The 20,109-nt window shown below is 41.7% G+C and overlaps 1 pseudogene; it reads left to right on the forward strand.

Annotated features, from left to right (window-relative positions):
* Nucleotides 1–11,264: 11,264 nt before the first annotated feature.
* LOC113255919 (metaxin-1-like) lies at nucleotides 11,265–12,192 on the forward strand (annotated as a pseudogene).
* The last annotated feature ends 7,917 nt before the right edge of the window (nucleotides 12,193–20,109 follow it).

Genomic DNA, 20,109 nt, shown 5'->3' on the forward strand with positions numbered 1-20,109 from the left:
TCCCTAAAGATCACCTTGGGGTTAAGTACAATGCTCTATTAGCTCAGGCTCGATCTCTCAGGAGACACAATTCAGAGAAAAGTCAAAAGTCGTATTGATTAAATCAATTTAGCAGTTTTAATACATAAAAGTCAAGTGGTCAGTTTGAAAAAAAGAAATCTGTCAACTTCTCTTGATCTTAAACGAAAATCAAACGATAGCTTTCATTTAATCATCAGAAAGCCTTCAATAGACCATACATTTCTCTGGCTTCTAATATCATGATCATGTTATATCTCTGCCTCAGAGTGGGGAAAAGTCTGAGCCCGTGGCTCGATTAGTAGCTTAGGCTTTTCCGTAAGCAGACCGGCCGGCACACTTTGATGATTGCTGACAACTCTGTCTTTGGGGACGCCTCTGTTGTGTTAACACTTCTGCACACCCGCTCAAGAGAATGCATTTGATACTTTCAAGTGAAAACCCACATCTACTTCCCGATATATTTTTTGATATCTCAAGTATTGACTCTGTATGTACAGAAGTCCTTTGAAAAGCAGATATGCCTGGAAGATGGCTCTGTGAGCACATCTTGTCCTCAGTCTGAAACATGGAGACAGTGGGTAACTATCGCAACACCCTGGGGCAAATAGTACTGAAAGGCCTTTACCTCGAAATAAAATTCTTAGAATATACATTCAAACGGGACTGCAACAGTGCATGCCATTGAAGTGGCTTTCACGCCGTTTGCCATTTGGGATGACGCCTGTCTCTGAGTCCATCCAACAGTGCACGTTAACGACAGTTGACTTTACGTCTTCATTTATCTCCAGAAACAGCTCCACCTGCAACCGTGAGCCAGAAAATGGTTAAAATTTATGCTCTCATGTGAATTCCCATGAAAAGGTGGCTTTTAAGATGAGGCAGGGCTCAGATTTTGAACCGGAAAAACTGGCAGCAATTTGACAAGAACGTATAGTAGTTTGGCATCATGTTGACATGACTTCAACAAGAAAAACTTGTCAACTATAACTCCCAGCTATGTAGACATTTGGAGTTACATATATGCACTCTCCGAAACACAGAACGGGACCCTCTATACAGCCGTGCGACTCTTGAGTATATTTGTGGATCAAGCCACTAACACCTGTAAAAATACATATGAAATATAAACCTTAATTGAAATATGTTCACCATGCTTAATTGAAACATGCTCCCAGGAAAGCAAAGGAGGTTTTGCCTATGCAAAAAATGGCAGAATAGAGCCCAAAGGTAACACAATATTCTTCTATTGGTGGGGTTTTTTATTTAATGAAACTGTAAGACAAATATCTCATGTGCTTGGCTCATTAACAATACTTATTTTTTTAATCAGAATTAATATTCTTCCATATTTTCTTTGGAAGTAGCAATATTGATGTTTATATGAAATGCAAACAAATGATGCAATGTTTCACATTTTCCAGTTTTTCACTGTGATATATTCATTCTCTGAAATTTCATGTTAGCACAACCAAAAACAAAGTGCTTCCACAGTTCATTTCAAGATAATATATTGCCCCATAATAGCAAACGCAGTGCGACTTGGGCTTCAGAACTGGAAGCTAAAGCAGTCTTGGTACATGTGTCCATTATATCTTGAACAAGGCTCTTTTCGTAGGTCTTAGACCACTGATAAGTTATTAAAAGACACAACTTCTATGTGAGTGACAAAACTTGTCAAATACATAGATGCAGGGGCACCTGGGTGGCACAGCGGTTAAGCGTCTGCCTTCGGCTCAGGGCGTGATCCCGGAGTTCTGGGATCGAGGCCCACGTCAGGCTCTTCCTCTATGAGCCTGCTTCTTCCTCTCCCACTCCCCCTGCTTGTGTTCCCTCTCTCGCTGGCTGTCTCTCTCTCTGTCGAATAAATAAATAAAATCTTAAAAAAAAATACATAGATGCAGATAAAGATATAGACGCAGATATATTTCAATTCTCTGACTTACAATATTTTGAAGGGAACATCCCTGGCAGCCAAGAGAAAGTTACAAGCATGCAATTCTAAAAAAAAAAAAAAAAAAAAAAATGAAACGAAGTTTACAAGAGAAAGAAAAGCTGACTCTTTAGAATTTAGTGGTTCAGTGAATGATAGACCTCACTCAGCAAAATCACATATCTCTAACCTCCACCTGTTTACTTTGTCGCTAAAGCATATTAATACATGTTTTTATATGTAATTATCCATATAATGTTTCATAAATATTAGAAATTTTTAAAAAGGTAAGCTCAGTTTGAAAACTTTCAATCAATCCACTGCTTTGAAACTTTTGGTAGAAAAAGCTGAGTATAAGCATCAAATTATGAGTAGTTGAATTGAAATAGACAACATTGATCTGTACTATGTTCTTAAATGTCATTGACTTCTTGGTGTATGCCAAGTATACACATAAAAGCTTATGAATCCTTGTGAAAATCTTTAGAAATTGGTATCTTGCAGATTTCAACCAAGCACTCTGAAACTCAAGAGAAGTTAGGTTTCCCAACATCACATCTTGAGTAAATGATAGAATCTGCACTCTTAACCACAGCCTTTTAAAGATAATTCAAATTACTCATTGTGTATTTCCTAAGGAAATCACTTGCGTATGATATACTCTATTTTCTATGTTAAATTAAGCAAAAATAATTTTCTCTCTTGTTTAAATAGAAAAATGTAGTGAAAAAATGGGAATTTTAGGTTGTTAAAACATTTGAGCAATGTACAGTAAAGCCAAGTTCTAAATAGCAAGGATGACATTATACATATTTTCATAGGAATAAGAGCTTTCTGGAAGATCATAAATGTTTAAGCATAAACATACCATAGAGTGGCAACCAGGATAATTCTTGATTCAATGTGGAATGTTCTCTGCACAATCTGAATTTACTCATTAATTGCCAAATATCCACTTTGTTTTGGAATGTGCAAATCTTTAAGATAGATCTTAACTTTCAAGATATTTAACCTCCAAGACCCCAAGAAGACCCTGTGAAAGTAATGCATAAAAGGAAATAGTCCACAATCATCAATTTTTATGTTCTTCCTTCATCCAATTCAAATATCTCAGTCTCTGCCAAGTCTCTCCTACTCATTTTCTTTTTTTGCAATTGCTATAAGTTTACTATTTTATTTTATTCATCAATCACACGTATGGCTTAAAGGGTTAGCTTTACCTAAAATATCCATTTTCCCCTTCTTTGTCAAAAAGAGAAGTCCTGAGTTGTAGCTGGATGCATGACTTTCCAGAATAAAGGAATTTCTTACATTTCTCCGCCTCCCTAGCAGCCCGGTAAGACCTTGTGAGTTCTAGCCCACGGAATGTAAATGGAAGTAAGCAGTCCACGCATACGCCTTCTTTGTGTTTTCTTATAACGTCAGAAGCTTTGGCAGCCATCTTTGAACATGAAGTGATCTTAGACCAGAGGCTTCACAACAAGGCAATCACATGAAAGGAGGTGGTCCCTGACACTGGGGAATGCTATTCCAACCAAGATCAATTGCCTTCAGACTTTTGAACATAAGAGAAATATTTCCAGCTTGCTAATTCATGTTTTTAAAAATAATTTGCAGCCAACCAATTTATCTTAAACAACATATAATTTACCATCACATTTGATCTTTTTTGCTTATAAAATGCCACAACAAAGAGTAGCACAGGTTAGTTTTAGAGTTCTGGCGGCAGGCATAAACAAACAGCTTGGGTGATCAGAACACGGCGAAGTTTCGATTGCCTATGAATTTGCTGGCTGACTTACCTTTCTTTTGTACATGGTACAAAGTGATTTTTCTTTGTTCTGACTAATATCTGACAAGGTCCAGTTCCACAGATTTTGTGGGTGAAAGGCTCTTTGAAATAGTGAAGTACCTGTGTATGCTCACCTTTCAATGTTTTCTGAAATGACACTTGTGTGAACAACTGGGAATTCATTCGTCTGCAAAAGTCAAGCGTTCTGCGTTCTCCGGTGAGGTAGGTGGGGTGGAGATGTTTACTTGGTCAATCTTAAAGCCGCCAGGAGATCTTGGCATCTGAGGTTCTAAGCAGCTGCTCAGCTTACCTCAAGGAAAACCTCTCTCAGTAGAGGCAAGTCACTAAGGGCACAGAGACAAATACTAAAGGAAAAGTTTGGCCAGCTTTGCCACAGCCTTTAATGGCATTCGAACAGGGGAGCCTGTGATGCTTTATCTTGAGGCCGTGACCATGGGTATAGATAAACCACTGCGAGTCAGACTCTACTCAAATGTTTAGTCAAGTTCAATCCAACTGTAGCTTTATAAAACCAGTCCTGTTTTTAGTCCAGATCTGACTATAGTAAACAATTTATTGAACTTTGTAAAATTCCAGATGAATTTTGTATCTAATTTCTCATATGATAGAGCAAAAAGGAATAATTGAGTGCTACCCAATTTTACATAAAATTTTAAGTACTTAAAAGTTTGAGTTTTGAGGCATTTATACTTAAAAGCCTTTGAAAAAAGTGGTTGAATAACTATTTCCTTCTTGGATGGAGAAACAAATTTTCCTTTAACTTAAAAAAAAAAAAATCACATTTGGGAGGCAGCCACCAGGGACAGTTTCACTTGGAAAGAGACTTTTTGAGAAAGTTCCAAGTGACTGAGAAAAGAGAATTATAATGGAATTTGCTCCACAACTTTTATTCTGACAGAGGGGCTATTCATCCTATGGAATTCATGTAAAATCACTGACCTGAACAATATGCTTCTGAGAATGTTTTCCTGCTTAGCTTATAAAGATATTATTATGTATCTATGATATAATCACTAGAAAATGCTCCCTCTGGGGCATTTGTTGTTTCTCTAATTATCATAGTTGATTGTGGAACTGATATCCCTGATGTGTGTAAAGGTATATCGGGAAAGTAGATACAATCTTTTATGCAAACTGCACTTTCTGTCTTCATATTAATGTCATATATAACAATTCTGTCAATTAAAGGACATCGTATAAACAGATTATTTTAATTTAAAGGGCCAACAATGATCGTAACAAGGTTACAATGGTTCCTATAGTTATTTGTGATTTTGATGCCAAGACAAATCTATTTTCAACTATAAGCTCTGATACAAGTGACTTCTCTGAGCCTTAGTCTCCTTTCTGTGCAGCAGAGCTAGAAATACTCTCATTTCACGGGACTGTTTTGGGGATAAAGTCGGATGATATGTGGAAAGGGTCTAACACGGACTCGTTGCTGTCTATTCTTAGGATTATCTTAGAATCTGTGCAATTCTAAAGCCCAAAGCCACAAATGATAGAAATATGTATTATTTTATACTGATTTTCACTGTGAAACTGAAGAAAAGTAACTCAAGAAAGTTAACCAACTATGAAGAAATTGTACTCTTTGTCAGGTCTTCTCAATTATTCAAAGTATTTGGGAAGATCAGAGATTAGGTTAATGTAAAACAGCCATGAAACTAAAAATTCTTTACAATTGGCTTTCGAACGTGTTTGGTTCTTACATTTGAAAATCGGTGTGTCTGTGGTCTAGATATTCACTTCAGAGAAAATGATGAAGACATCCCGAGAAGACGTGGTTCGGGTGGAGAGAAAGATGCCCGGCCTCCCCATCCAGTTTCTCCAGCCAGCTCTTCTCTTAACACAATGAGAGAAAATGTCTGTTTTCTCTTAACTGACAAAAAAATCTTTGCTCTCTCAAAACCTCCTTAAAGTAGGGAGGTGGCTAAGTATTTGATCTTCAAAGGGCTTGTCTTCATGCAAACTAAGTAGAGGAAATTGAAATGTCTAAAAAGCTATAATTAAGCAGATTCCATACTAACGGCATTGAACTTGAAAGCAAGTTTATTATGGATAACTCAAATTCTGATAAACCACCCAAGGACGATACTAATTAACCTCAGTGTGCTTTGAATATTATGAGGCATAGATCTGAATATGCCTTTAAAACAAAACCTGCATCAGTGATTTATCATTTATTTAGAGGTATTAATTAATTAATTAATTTTTTAAAAAGATTTTATTTATTTATTCGACAGAGATAGAGACAGCCAGCGAGAGAGGGAACACAAGCAGGGGGAGTGGGAGAGGAAGAAGCAGGCTCCCAGCAGAGGAGCCTGATGCGGGGCTCGATCCCAGATCGCCGGGATCATGCCCTGAGCCGAAGGCAGACGCTTAACCGCTGTGCCACCCAGGCGCCCCTAGAGGTATTAATTTATTAAGCGGGCATCTAAAAAACTGATAGAGTAATAATAGTAAACTGGAATTTTTTTTTGAGAAAAAAAATCACTTCTAGGATTTTCTCGAATTATCTTATTTTAGATAAAACTTTTAACACATGATTTGAATCGGATAGAAAATAAATAAGGCCCATTAAAATGCACTCCAATCATACAACTGCAAAGTATTTTTAAAACCACACATGACTCTATAGCTAATGAAAGTGAAGTAAGCTATTCTTATCGATGAAGAGAAGGCGGCATTTAGCACAGCAAGGATGTTAAATCTGGTCTTCAGAAAATCCAGAGATAATAGTATGACAGTGGGTTGGTTTATTTGTTTCTAAGAATTTATGGTAGATCATATGTGTAATTCAAGAAACAAAACAAACAAGCAAAGAGGAAAAAAAGAGAGAGAGGTAAACCAACAAACTCATAACTAACCACAGAGAACAAACTGATGGTTACCAGAGGGGAGGTGGATGGGGGATGGGTGAAATAGGTGGTGGGGATTAAGGAGTGCGCTTGTGATGAGCACCGAAACACGTATGCAAGTGTTAAATCACTGTCTTGTGCACCTAAGGCTGATATGACACTGTATGTTAATGATACTGGAACTAAAATGAAAAATTTAATTAAAAAAAGGAATCAATTGTAGAACAATTTAAAAAGAAAAAAAGTTCCTAAAAGATTTAAAACAGAGCTTTAGAGAAACTTGATAATGTGTAATTGTACAGGTATTTTTTAACATTTTAACAAGAGTGTGGGCTGCCGTGTTAACGAGTATTATGTGGATGACTGTCCTGGGTCAGACATTGGATTACATAAAGTTAAACATGTTTTATTCTGCATTAGTTATCTATTGCTACATAATAAATTTTTCCGAAAGTCAGCAGCTTCGCTGAGTGGTTCTCTAATAGGCTGCAGTCAAGATGCCATGTAGGGTTGCAGTCATCTGAAGGCTTGACAGGGGCTGGAGGATCCACTTCCAAGAAGGCTGTTGGAGGGAGGCCTTAGTTCTTTGCTACTTGGGCTTCTTTGACACATAGCAACTGGCTTTTCCCAGAGCGAGTGATCCAAGAGAGAGAGTGAGGAGGAGGCTGCATGTCCTTTTATGACCCAGTCTTCAGAGTAGGAAGGCACACACTGGTATGCCTGCCTTAATCTATCCATTAGAATCCAGTCACTAAGTTAAGCCTGTATGTAAAGGGAGGGGGAATAAACCCCAATACTTGAAGGGAGAAGTATCAAAGGGTTTGTGACTATATTAAAACTGCCACATATCGCTGTAGAACTTCTCCGAGCTTTTAATACCCTAAAGTGAATCCAATAGTGTAGGTACCATTTCTCCAGCTTAGTTGACCACTGAACTCATTTATGTGGATTATTTTGCAGAACTGGTGTTCCACTGGAGACACTTCAGGATACACTGGAGGTTTAACGCTGCCATCATACACACAAAAATACTTCTATAAGAGATACATAGTATTGTTAGCTTTTAGTGATGGCAATTTATTATTATCCTTGCGCTAGGTAACAGATTTCTAGGCCTTAGATAGTCAACTTTAGTCAATGAATGTTTATCTCTATCTTCTGTGCCAGACACTGTGCTAACCAACAGTTGGCTATTTAAGGGCAGATAAGAAATGGTCCTTGTCCCTGCGGAGCCAATAAATGAGAGACAATATAGAATAATTACAGTGAAATAAGAGCAAAGACATAGAGCATATATTATGCTTGCACAATTCTAAGTGCTTTGTACACATTAACTCATTTCGTCTCCACAATAACCCGGTGAGGTGGATCCCTCTTTTACAGATGAGAAAACTGAGGCAGGGTGAGGCTGCATCACGTATTCAAGGTTATACAGCTACAAAACATGAGAGCTAGGACTTAAATCAAGGGGAGTCTGGTTCCCAAGTTTAGCTCTTAGCACTATGAATATGCTTTGCTAAGTGTTATGCTTCCAGAGACTTATAGGAAAGAAGACTGCAGACAGCCCTGAACTAGGGGACTAGAGGAAAACATCACAGCAGAAGTGACACCAGAGATAGGCCTCAAAGGGTCAACTGGATGGAAAAGGGAGAAAGGAAATCATGGCCTCGGGACCCAGGGTCCCCAGAGACACTGTCCTGTTCCCGAATTATGGGTTTGGAGAACGCCAGCATGAGCTGACAACACCATGCATGGTACAGGGATCTGGGAGATGAAGCCGAAGAGCTAATGGCAATTACCTGGGAAGTAAAATTCAGAACTACAGTGCTATCTAGCTCACATCTGAAAATGTTTAATATTAATATTCACCTTTGCAAAGAGTGATTCACAGAGCCAAGAATATCTGTCTAAGATAGCCTGGAATATGGGGTGTGGTAGACACTGCGATGCACCACCCAGAACCCCTTCCAGGGATGAAAGACTTCCTCTCCCAGCTGCCGGGAGTGCTGCCAGCAGAAAGCCCTCAGCGGTCAGCCCCCTGTGGGGATTGCATCCGCTGAAGAGAGCTGGCTTACTGAAGGCCCTGACCCTTTCCTGGGACGCCGGTATCCAGTGACTGGGCAGTGTTGGGATATAAAGGCCTGTCTCTCAGCCCAACTCAGGACAGCACAAAGGGCCACCCCGGCTTTGGAGGTCCCTGCACAGCCCGTGGCAGGCCCGGGTAAGGCTGAGTCACAGCTTGACTTCTCCCTCGGCCCAATCCTGCCATCATCTCTCTTCTTCCGCAGGAAGTGATCCCAAGAGACTCCATAATAAAACTCTTGAACTTTAACCCCATCTCAGAGTCTGCCTTCTGGGGAAGCCAACCAGTGCCAATCAGTACCAGGAATGCTTGAGAAAGCAGATGCTGGGATGGGTTTTGGAGTTCTTGGCTGGCAATTTGAATTCCATCGCTGGGGTAGGCGGTGCCCAGGTAACCTCTGGTACAAGGTCGTAGTGCAATTGTGTTCACCACCTTTGCCAGTGGTGAACTGGGATGGTATCACAGTGACCAGTGGAATGGAAATCACTGACTAGTGCAGTGTAGTAGGAGTTTAAGAAATGTGTGGGAAACAGTAAGTATGAGGATGGTGGGATTGGTTGGCTATACCCACACTCGACTGACACTCTGGGATAAAAACAGTTATGACAAAGAACTAAGAGAGACTGCCATTTAAAACCTAAGAGTGAAAGCCAGAGACAGCCCCCTTGGTAGTATAAAGAGCCTCTCACCTCCTAGAGGGAGGGCAGAGAAAGCTGAAGGACAGACCAGGAGTTAATCATAACAGTAGCAGAGCTCAAAAGGTTAAGCTCCCGAACGAGGCAGGTCTGTTATGCCAATTTCAGGGCCCTGGGTTGGGGGGGAGACCGACCCTGGCACATGGACAGGACATCTGGATTGATGTGTATGAGAGTCATGAATTCCCAGATTCCCCTGAACCCACTGAGCCTGCTCCAGGGGCCCACTCTTCCTGTTAAGGGCTAGCATTTTCCCTTGCTTGCTATGAGGTCAACAGCTCAGATTCAGTCACGGTATAACCCAGCCAAGGACATACTGGGCCTGATAAGAGGAGGGGTCTGCACCCTGAAGAGCTGATGAATGGGCAGGAGCGGATGAAGGTACACTGGTCTGGATTAGGTGAATGCTTCATGAAATGTCGTGGAATGCAAGGCGGGGGACAACGGTTAGTTGTTCTATCCAGATATAGGATTTAAGTACCCCGGGGAAAGGACCCTGGGAGATAGCACAAACACACTACTAAGATGCCTCCTAGAAAAAGAATTGAGCACACTCAGTGAGGTAATCCTGCCAGAGTTGCTATGACAGGCAGTGAGAGGTTTTCAAGCTGAGAGAAATGGGCATGTGGCAGCGGACGTGTTACATAAGGCCAGAAAACCACCAGAGGTCCTTCTGCTGAAACAAGGGAGGAGCATCACTTGCCAAGCAACAGGGATATGCTGGTGAGAGCGGCACCTTTACGTTCAGTGGTAACTGTCCTCTGTAAGCCATGGCTCCCGGTAGGAGAGGCCATCCCTGGTAGCAGTGATAGGACCCCCTGCTCAAGGGAGACATAATTATGGTAATGAGAGGCAAAGTCATAAAGGCAGACAGAGGGGGTCTATGCTCAGAGCAATATGGACATTGTTATTAGCATCCCGAAGAGCAAAATAGACGGGCAACCGGGGGGGGGGGAAGTATTACTTAACCCATTAAATCAAAGCGATTAAGGATGGATAACCAGAAGGCTAAAGCCACTCATCTCAGTAAAATGTTTCTGAACCTGAACCAAGTTTTGGACCTGTAACCTAGTGGCTAAAGAAGAGGCTAGGTCTCCAGGAAGAAGGATCCTATAATTTCACGCAAGTGAACACAGTCATGATTTCTCTGTCCATCCGTAAAGAAACGTGTGGCCATTTACTAGAGAAAAGGGACAATGCCACCCAGAGACTCAAAGCATTGCCTGGGCTCCCTATACTCCTGTGATCACATGGGAGCTAAATAATAAATGAATTCTGGTCTGTGTCTGGCTCCCAGTGTGTCCACTGGGACCCTGGACAAACCCTGTGGTCATTTCCCTGGTTCCCAAATGTGTAACTGAAATAGATATACTTTGTAGCTGGCTGACCCCTCCATTGGTCTCTGAGCCTAAAGAGGTCAGAGTTATCCAAGAGGCCAGGAATAGCCAACTAGAAATCTCTGAAACTGCCCCCCCCCCAGCCAATATAGTAAGTCAAAAACAATATTGCATCCCAGAGAAATGACAGAAGTTAGGGAGGGAAAGAATGTTTGGACTCTCTATTTCCTATTGAGATCACTATGCTTCTCTTTAGGAAGTTTATTTCACCTTCAAGGCCTCCAAACTGAAAAAACAATTTCTAGTGGTGATTTCATTATAGCCGTTATAATCCAATTCTGTTATGATGAAACTATTTGAAAAACCCACAAACAATTTTAAGACGGGATTTTGTCTATATATGTTATCTCCGGTACTCTTAAAAACACATTCAACTAAAGACTGCTTATACTGTTTGCGAAGGGGAAAAAAGGGGCTTTTCATTAAAAAACAAAACAAAACAAAACTATTTTCGTCTGGGACAGAGGGCAAGCAAGATGGCGGCGCCCATGGAGCTGTTCTCCTGGTTGGGGGCGGGGCTACCTTCAGTGGACCTGGACAGCCTGGCGGTGCTGACCTATGTCAGATTTACTGGTGGCCCACTCAAGATGCACAAGATCACCAACCCCTGGCAGAACCCTTCAGCAACTCTGCCTGTCCTTTGGCCCAGTCCTGTAGAGATCATCTCGGTACCACACAAGACCATCACCCACCTTCTAAAAGAGAAGTACAACGCCGATTATGATCTGTCAGCCTGACAATGGGCAGAAGGGGCAGACACCTTGGCCTTCACATCTCTGCTGGAGGAGAAGCTGCTCTGGGTGCTGATACACACTTTTGGGTAGACACCAAGAACTAGGTGGACGTGACCCGGAAGTAGTATGCAGCGGCTCTGCCGTCTCCCCTCATCTTCTCCCTTCTGGCCGGATTCCGCTGCTGTGTCGGGAGCACAGGCCTGAGAACAAGGAAGAACTGGAGAAGGAGCTGTACCAAGAGGTTCAGGAATGCCGGACCCCCTGTCTCAGCAGCTAGGCTCTCAGAAATTCTTTTTTGGAGATGCCCCAGCCTCCCTGGACACCTTTGTCTTTGGCTACTTGGCCCTGCTGCCCAATGGGAAGCTGCAGGTGCACCTCCGAGGGTCGCACAACCTCTGTGCCTACTGCACACACGTCCTCAGCCTCTGCTTCCCCCGAGACGGGGCTGAAGTGCCATCTCCACGCCAGACACCAGTGGGCCCAGAGACTGAGGGGGAACCATACCAGCGCAGAAACCAGATCCTACCCATGCTGGTGGCACTGACAGCCATGGTGGGCTAGCCTGGCTCGGTAGCCTTGTCTCTCTCCAGGGGATAACCCTGCTCGCGCCCCAGGCACATGGTCCCTGGGCATGGCTGAGGATGATGAAGAGGAATGATTTGTCCTCATGCTCCCAGGACTGATCTTTCTACTATCATACATTCCAGAGGCCCCTATGTTTCCCTGTTGTTGGTACGGCTGGAAATGGGGTGCCACTCCCAGAGTAAACCTGTCCACACTGAAAAACAAAGCAAAACAAAACACAATTTTCCTGAAGTGTGTGTACGTGTATACGGATGTGTACGTGTGTTTCGATGTTATAATAGCTCTGTTAATTTCTTGACCCATAATGACTTCAGTTCCTAAAATAGGAAATCTAAGGTTGACCTTACAGAAAATAATAAAATGTATACATTAGCCCTTTGTCCTTGTCTTTCTCTTCCTCATCTCTTCAACCTTTTCTTTTCTTAACTGAACTTGCCTCCAGTAACTTCATGTGAATGTTTTAAGGACTACGGCAGAAAATCCAGAAAGATGAAACCAGATTATAGTGCTCAGCAATTGATACGTTATCCTTTTCAGAGAGACATTACTTTTTGTTGTTGTTTGAAAAGAGAGTTGTAAATGGGTAAAATTTAGAGAGAACATGACAGAATGGGACATTTCGCTTGCCACTGGAGGAAGATTTTTTGCTCTTTCGGTGGAGTAGCCTTCATAGGTCTTTTCTAAAAGGGTGAACTGGATTCCTTAGAGTTTTTGCTTCAGACGACAAGATGGCAACAGTGCATTGCAAGGATTCTCAGAAACTACAGATTGTATCTTTCTCATATCCCTGCATACTTCCCACAACTAATGCATTGTTTGGCAGGAGGTGATGGAAAGCACAGGGCTCTGGCAGCTAATAAATAGTTCTGATTTCCAAAGTCTTTCCATAAATGTTCATGAGTTCTCCATATTCACCTTATCAGGGTAGACAAGGCCCTGCCCTATGTGACCTAGTCTCCATTCCGGGTGCCTTCTTAAACGGTTAAAGATGTAATAGGAACAGAGAACAGTTATTTAGAATTATTTACATGTCAACAATTTTTGCTCTTAAAACACAAAAACAGAATGCCACGAAATTTACGTTCGATGCTTTTTGTTGTTAACCTGGTGCTACACGTACGTTTGAATTAAAACGGTTAATGTGGGTGAATCACTTCGCTCCAGGCCATAGTGAAGACCTCTAAAAGAATCTGAACAAGACTGAATTATTACTATTATCTAAAGATACTTTGATCATACTACAGATCATAGAGCACCCATGTTGTCGTTGGTGAACACAGTGTTTTCGACGTTTTTTTCCAGTGTTTTCCACTTTTAAAATTAGGTGGTAGTGGGACACCTGGGTGGCTCAGTCAGTTAAGTGTCTGACTCTTGATTTCCGCCCAGGTCATGATCTCAGGGTTGTGAGATCGAGATCGAGCCCTGTGATCGGGCTTTGCACTGGGCATGGAGCCTGCTTAAGTTTCTCTCTCTCCCCCCTCTTCTCTTTCTTTCCCCCTTTAAAAAAATAAAATAAAATAAAATAAAATAAAATTAAATAAAATAAAATAAGTCGGTAACATTTAAAAAATCAGGGCATTACAAAGCTTGGATGTTTTGGCTGCTGGATCCACTTTTTCATGTGGCACAGTCATCAGGCACCGTCGCGGGCTAGTCTCCCCTTCACCACACTCCTCCCCGTGCCCTATTGTCCCTCACACAGAAGCAGGCCGTCAGTAGCTATGTAGGTAACATTTGTGCTGTAGTCTGTTTTCATAACTGGCTGCTTTTCTTCTTCTTCTTTTTCTTCCTCAATGTTTCTAGTCCCTGGGGGCATTTCAGTTGGAATATCTATCAAAGAGTGCAATATTTGCAAATTGAGAGAGACCTCACAGTGTTGTTTTTCACTTTTTCGCCTTTCCCCTCTTGCTTCTGTCACCAGATGATTGTTACTACCAACCCGTGTCCTTCTTTAGACAACACGGTCTGACTGAAGGCTTTACCTTGGTAACACATCCCTCCTGGGAAGAGAGTGTGTGGCCTCTGTGTCCAGTAAACTGACAGAATTTTCTGGGCTTAGTCATTGTTGCAAATATAATTTCTACTAGTGAGTGGAACAGACATGAGGCTGTTTCATAGAACCTGGGAGCTTTCACACTTGTTCCCAGCCCAATCCCCGAAATAACCCCTCCACTTTATAATTACATTTACGTTCATGAAATTGAGTAAGTAAAAGTTAAAATTCCTTTTAGCAAGAATTCTATGGCTGCGTATTCTGTACAGTTCCAAACAAACAAACAAAAAATGACTTAGGCAATGCAGAAGGAATCGGTTGTCTAGTGTTCTGTAACTGAAAATAATTAGGTATGTTAATGTTTCCTTTTTAACTCCTTACTGGGTTAGCGCTTAGAGAGACTATGGTAAATTACATCCACTCTAACGTTTATAAATCAGCTTACCTTTTCCTATTCTTTTTTGGGGACTAAGATTTCCCAATTAGAATTGAGAATGACAAGCTTGGCCCTCAACACTTTGTGAAGTACTTCAATTTAATTTAATTCCCAAAGTTACTCTAAGTTTTTTGGGTTTTTTTTTTCAATTGTTGTTTGTCCTCAGAAAGGCTCCATACTAACAAATGTGACTTCATTCTTCTAAGTAGCAATTGGTAGGAATATTGGAGATCTGAATGTATTCAGAAAATATTCCAAAAATATGTCTGTAATTACTTGAGTGACTGATTGCACATCAATGAGTTATAAAGAGAAACCAAACTTCTAGGTTTGTTCTTCCACTGCTCTTCGAATTTGATTTCTGGAACCCTTCCCTCCTCATCCCTCCCCAAGATGAAATACTGTCTAGCTTTTCCACTGCTCTTGGATAATAAATGAATAGTCCTACATTTTGGCATTTAAAATGACTCAGTCTCTAATCCTATGACTACTAGTCCAGTGCACTGTAAAAATCATTTTAATCCAATTTGAAGCTTTCTATGTAGACTTTAGTTGGGCGTGGGCACTGCTGTTTTTACCTCCTTTTCCTCACTTACCTTCTTCCCTCTGGCTGCTGTTTCTGACCCTTGTAAGGTTGGCTCAAGGGATAGCGAAGATGAGAGGAAGAGCTTCGACAAGACATTGGTGGTCTAGGAAGGCAGATGCTCCAAGCTGATTCTTTCTCTCGGTCAAGGCTATGGCTGGCTCCTCAGTTATCCTTCACCAGCGACATCTGACAGCCACCACCTTGACATCGCCAGTTGTCTGATTAACGCTGCCCCCTTGGAGGGCTTCTGGGCACCTACTCCTCTGTTAGGGTCACATCATCCCTCCAGATCATCACTTGCTTATTGAGTAAGATCCCCTCTAAGGCAACCCCAGGCTGGCTCCGTTTTACATGGTCCACATCTGAGCTCCAGAAACACTCACCTTTCCCTACCATCACTGGAAGTGAAGTTTGTTCTATTACCGTCCTCCTTACTCAGTGATCAGACACAGTAGTGCGGCCACAGCCATAGCCTTTAGGCTTCCTGTTCTTTGTGGGTGTCAGATCCCAGTCCTTATGTTTCCAGACTCCAGGGGAGTGCCTATAAGTCCCCTGGGACATCCCCTTGAAGTCCCTGTTGTGTGTGTTGGAGTACAATCCAACAATCTTTTTTTCAAAGAAATTCTCTCCCCACCTCTTCCAGCCCAACTAGAAGGAGGTGGTGCTGGCCAACTTGGGTTCTCCCCATTGAGGGACAATCCAACTTGGGTTGTCTCCCACATGGGTGGCCTAGTAACTCATATTTTAATACAGGGTACTTAGAACGACTCGCCTTATTCTTGGACTTTGGTACTTCCAACAGAACTGAAACAGAATGGCCCCAATTTTATCATCTAGTTACATAGTTGAACCTCTTGGCTTAGTCTCAGTGGTATGCCAGAGTTGGTTGTGAACCATGGCCATAATTAAAATTTAAATGATATAAAACTACCATTAAATAAATTAGATATTTTTTAAAAGGTAACAAAGATTCAAAGATCTTCATTTTCTAATTATTTCAGTTCATCTTGTTATCTCTGCTTTTGAGATTATTTGCTTATTGTTTCCGTATGGTAAAAATAACACAGGATAGCGTGACACTGCACATTTCTTCCCAACTCTGCATTTGGTGATGTGAGAAATCGGCTATGGCGGGAGTATTTACACCAAGGAAATTGGCAAATGTAACCCATCAGGTGCCTCCCTTCTCCCCCATCTTGTCCTTAAACATTTATCAATACACCACCGCTTAGGATACACTCTGCAAAGATGTTAAAAACTAGCAAGACAGCAGGTGCAGTCCAAGCTAAGGTTGCTCATTTCAATATAAAAGGGCTACTTTGTAAGTGTATCAATAGATTCGGCATGTTCAAACCAAGCGTGCATCTCTCTAACCAATGCTTGCAGTTCTTTGGAGACCAAATTGGTTCCTCTTCACAGGTATCCACCCTTAATACATTTTCAAGTAAAAGTCTGAGATTAGACAAAGAAGCTCCTGCAGCTGCACATTCCTTGGCAGCCCACACCATAAATGCTTTTGCAAAAATGCCTCACCCAATTTTTTAAGCTGTTCTGGGCTACATTTAATAGATGATGAAAATAATGACTTTTAAATATGCCACTGCACAATTAGGCCACTAAAGCAACTGAGACACTTTGAGAAGCTTGAACTTAGGAAATAAGACAAAAATGCCTGCAGGGACAAAAGCAAAATATCTACAGGAAAAAGATAGAACTTGGAGGTCAAAATTTGCATCTACATAGTCAAATTGAATAAATGTGAACGACACCATAAAAGAAACAACCTCTCATTTCTCATTCAGTAGTATACTTTTGAGCTTTAAATACTCTCTTCATTTCGTTTTGCTCCAGCAGACTCAGGGAAGGGCTAAGCGCACCACTGTTTCTCAGAAGGCGGGAGAGGGTGGGGAATGCTCATTCTCCAAAAGCGGAATCTTTTTCATAAATTTTAGAAGGAACTTGTTGACATGAGAGTTGTTGACTTTAAAGAAAATAATGTGAAAGCAAAATTATGAGACCTACAGAACAGGATTGTTGCTGAATGGAAGGACCTCCTTTATGAACCTGACCTCTTGCTGCCTGACACTGCTCTGAGCTCCCACACGTTGATATCCAAAGCTAGAAATACCTCTTCCACCTGCCCTATGAGGACTATTTCCCGGCATGTACCCATGTGACCATATTGCTTATGGCCACCCTCCCTTCAGATTGGTTGTCCCCTTCAAGGGACTGGGTGTTAAATATCACCTTTGAATACCACCTTTCAAAAATCACCTGTGGATAGCACTTTATATCCAACAAAGGACATTCAGGTCCGCCATTTCAGATAAGCTTCACAGCCACTCTGTCAAGTGGGAAAGACAAGTATTACTGGCTCTTCTTTACTTTATTTTACTTTTTCTTTCATCTCCATCCCTTATTTCCTCCATCCCCCCCCCTCCCTTCTGGTAACCCTCAGTTTGTTCTCTACAGTTAAGAGTTTGTTTTTTGTTTTCTCTCTGTCTCTTTTTTTCTTTTGCTGGCTTGTTTTGTTTCTTAAATTCCACATATGAGTGGGATCATATGGTGTTTGTCTTTCTCTGGCTGACTTATTTCGCTTAACATTATAATCTCTAGCTCTACCCATGTTGCTGCAAATGGCAAGATTTTATTTTTGTGTGGTGGAATAATATTTCATATATATGTGTATATATGAAGTATGTGTGTGTGTGTGTGTGTGTGTGTGTGTGTGTGTGTAGACCACATCTTTTCTATTCGTCCATAGATGGACACTTGGGCTGCTTCCATAGTTTGGCTATTGTAAATAAAGCTGCAATACACGTAGGGGTAGATGTATCTCTTTGAATCTCTTTTTATTGGCTCCTCTTTAAAAATGAATTGACCCAGCTCTCTGGGCTAATAGCTGATAGAACAGCACATAGAATCTGAGGCTCCTATCTCCTGACGCTGGGTCCAGCAAAGTCTAATAGAAAGAGGATGTATTAGTTTTCTATGCTGTGTAACAAATTCCCACAAACTTCAGCTTAAACCAACACTCATTTGTTGTCTCAGAGTTTCTATAGGTCGGAATTCCTGACATGACAAATCTGGATTCTCTGTTTCCTGTCGCAGGCTGAGGTCAAGATATGGGCCATGCTGTGGTTCTTTTCTGGAGCTCAAGATCCTCTTCTGAGCTCATTCAGATGGTTGACAGAATTCAGTCACCTGAGGTTGTAAGACTCAGGTCTCTGTTTCTTCCCAGATGTTGCCCACGGATCACTCTCAAGCAACTAGAGATTGGCCTCAGGGCTTCACTAGGCGGCCCACTCACAACATGGTAGCTTCTTGTTCAAAGTCAGCAGGTAAGTCTCCCTGACTTCTGCCAAGAGTCTCCAACACCAGAATGTGATCATTGGCATGACTGCACCATCCCAGTCGCATGTTCCATCCACCCTTGTGGAGGGGATTATACAGAATGTGGAACATCAGAGGAGTGGGAATCTCGGGGGCCATCTTGGAATTCTGCCAACCACCAGGCAGGAATCTCTGACGCACGAAGAGAACATCAACTTTTAACTCTGCACTTGCTGACTTAATGACTAACCTACTTTGAGCCTCGTGTTCCTCAAAATTAGCGCAATCCTGCTCAGAGAATCACTGTGAGAGAAAGAAGGGCCAGCATCTGGACAGTGTTTGACATACGAATCTCATTCACTGAATACTTTCTTCTGCTCTTGCCACTGCGTGCCAATGCACGTACTATGGCATGCAGGAATGCCAGGTTAGCTCAGTATTTCTTACGTTATAATAGCTACAAAGCAGCATGTTGCAAACTATGACATTTGACTTTGTGCACGGACAATGGAACACAGAAAGTCGAAAAAGATGACTAGCTCATCTTCCTTACCCCATCCTAATGAGGATCTCGTCTGTTAGATGCTTCTCATATTATCTCATTAACCCTAAAAACACTGTGCAGTAGGTATCACTATCCCCATTTAACAGGCTAGGAAACTGAGGCCCAAAGCACACCGTAAGTAAGAGACAGAGTTCGTGACTGGGGATCTCAGCCTGTACAGGGCATCTCACGAAAGAGGCACTAAGAAACCAAGACATGAGTGTGTGTGTGTGTGTGTGTGTGTGTGTGTGTGTGTGTGTCTGATTCATCAGGAAGGAATGCAAAGGATTTCCCCTCCCCTCGGGGAGAAGGCTGGGCCCCTTTACCCTCAACAGAGAGTGCACAGATTTTAAAATGTTGCAAAGGGCCATCAATTCCTATTGTGAGAGAAGAGGAGCTGAAAGAATATTTTGTGAATAAGGACTCCAGAGACTGGAATTAAGGACTGGAATTACCAATCATGGTCTGTCTCTGCCACTCTTTAGTGCTATTTTTAAGGTTCAAAATAATCCTTTTGCTGTCATTGATGTAATGTTATTATTTCCATATCTTTTAAAACCTTCAAATATGGAACAAGATCAGTGACACAATTCTTTAACTCTCAGCTAAAGGAACACAAGTAAATGAAAACCAAACCAAACCAAACCTTGCCGAACACATGTGCCTACCCAGAGGATGATTATTTCTAATTGAAAAGAAGATCTGCTCATTTAGAAAGATTACTCCAAAGCCCTCAAAAAGGAGAGGAGACTTAATAATTGACAAAGTGGACTTTATGCTGGAAAAATAATTCTTACTTTAGTTTAAAGATTTTCTGAGGGGCGTCCGGGTGGCGTAGTCGTTAAGCGTCTGCCTTCGGCTCAGGGTGTGATCCCGGCGTTCTGGGATCGAGCCCCACATCAGGCTCCTCCGCTGGGAGCCTGCTTCTTCCTCTCCCACTCCCCCTGCTTGTGTTCCCTCTCTCGCTGGCTGTCTCTCTCTGTCAAATAAATAAATAAAATCTTAAAGATTTTCTGGAAAGGGGGACTATGAACACAGCAGCAGTAAAAGGGAAGCAGGTAACACTGATGGCATGGCCATTCACACTTAAGAAAATGA

Source organism: Ursus arctos, unplaced genomic scaffold, assembly GCF_023065955.2.
Source record: "Ursus arctos isolate Adak ecotype North America unplaced genomic scaffold, UrsArc2.0 scaffold_21, whole genome shotgun sequence".
Classification (NCBI taxonomy): Eukaryota; Metazoa; Chordata; class Mammalia; order Carnivora; family Ursidae; genus Ursus; species Ursus arctos.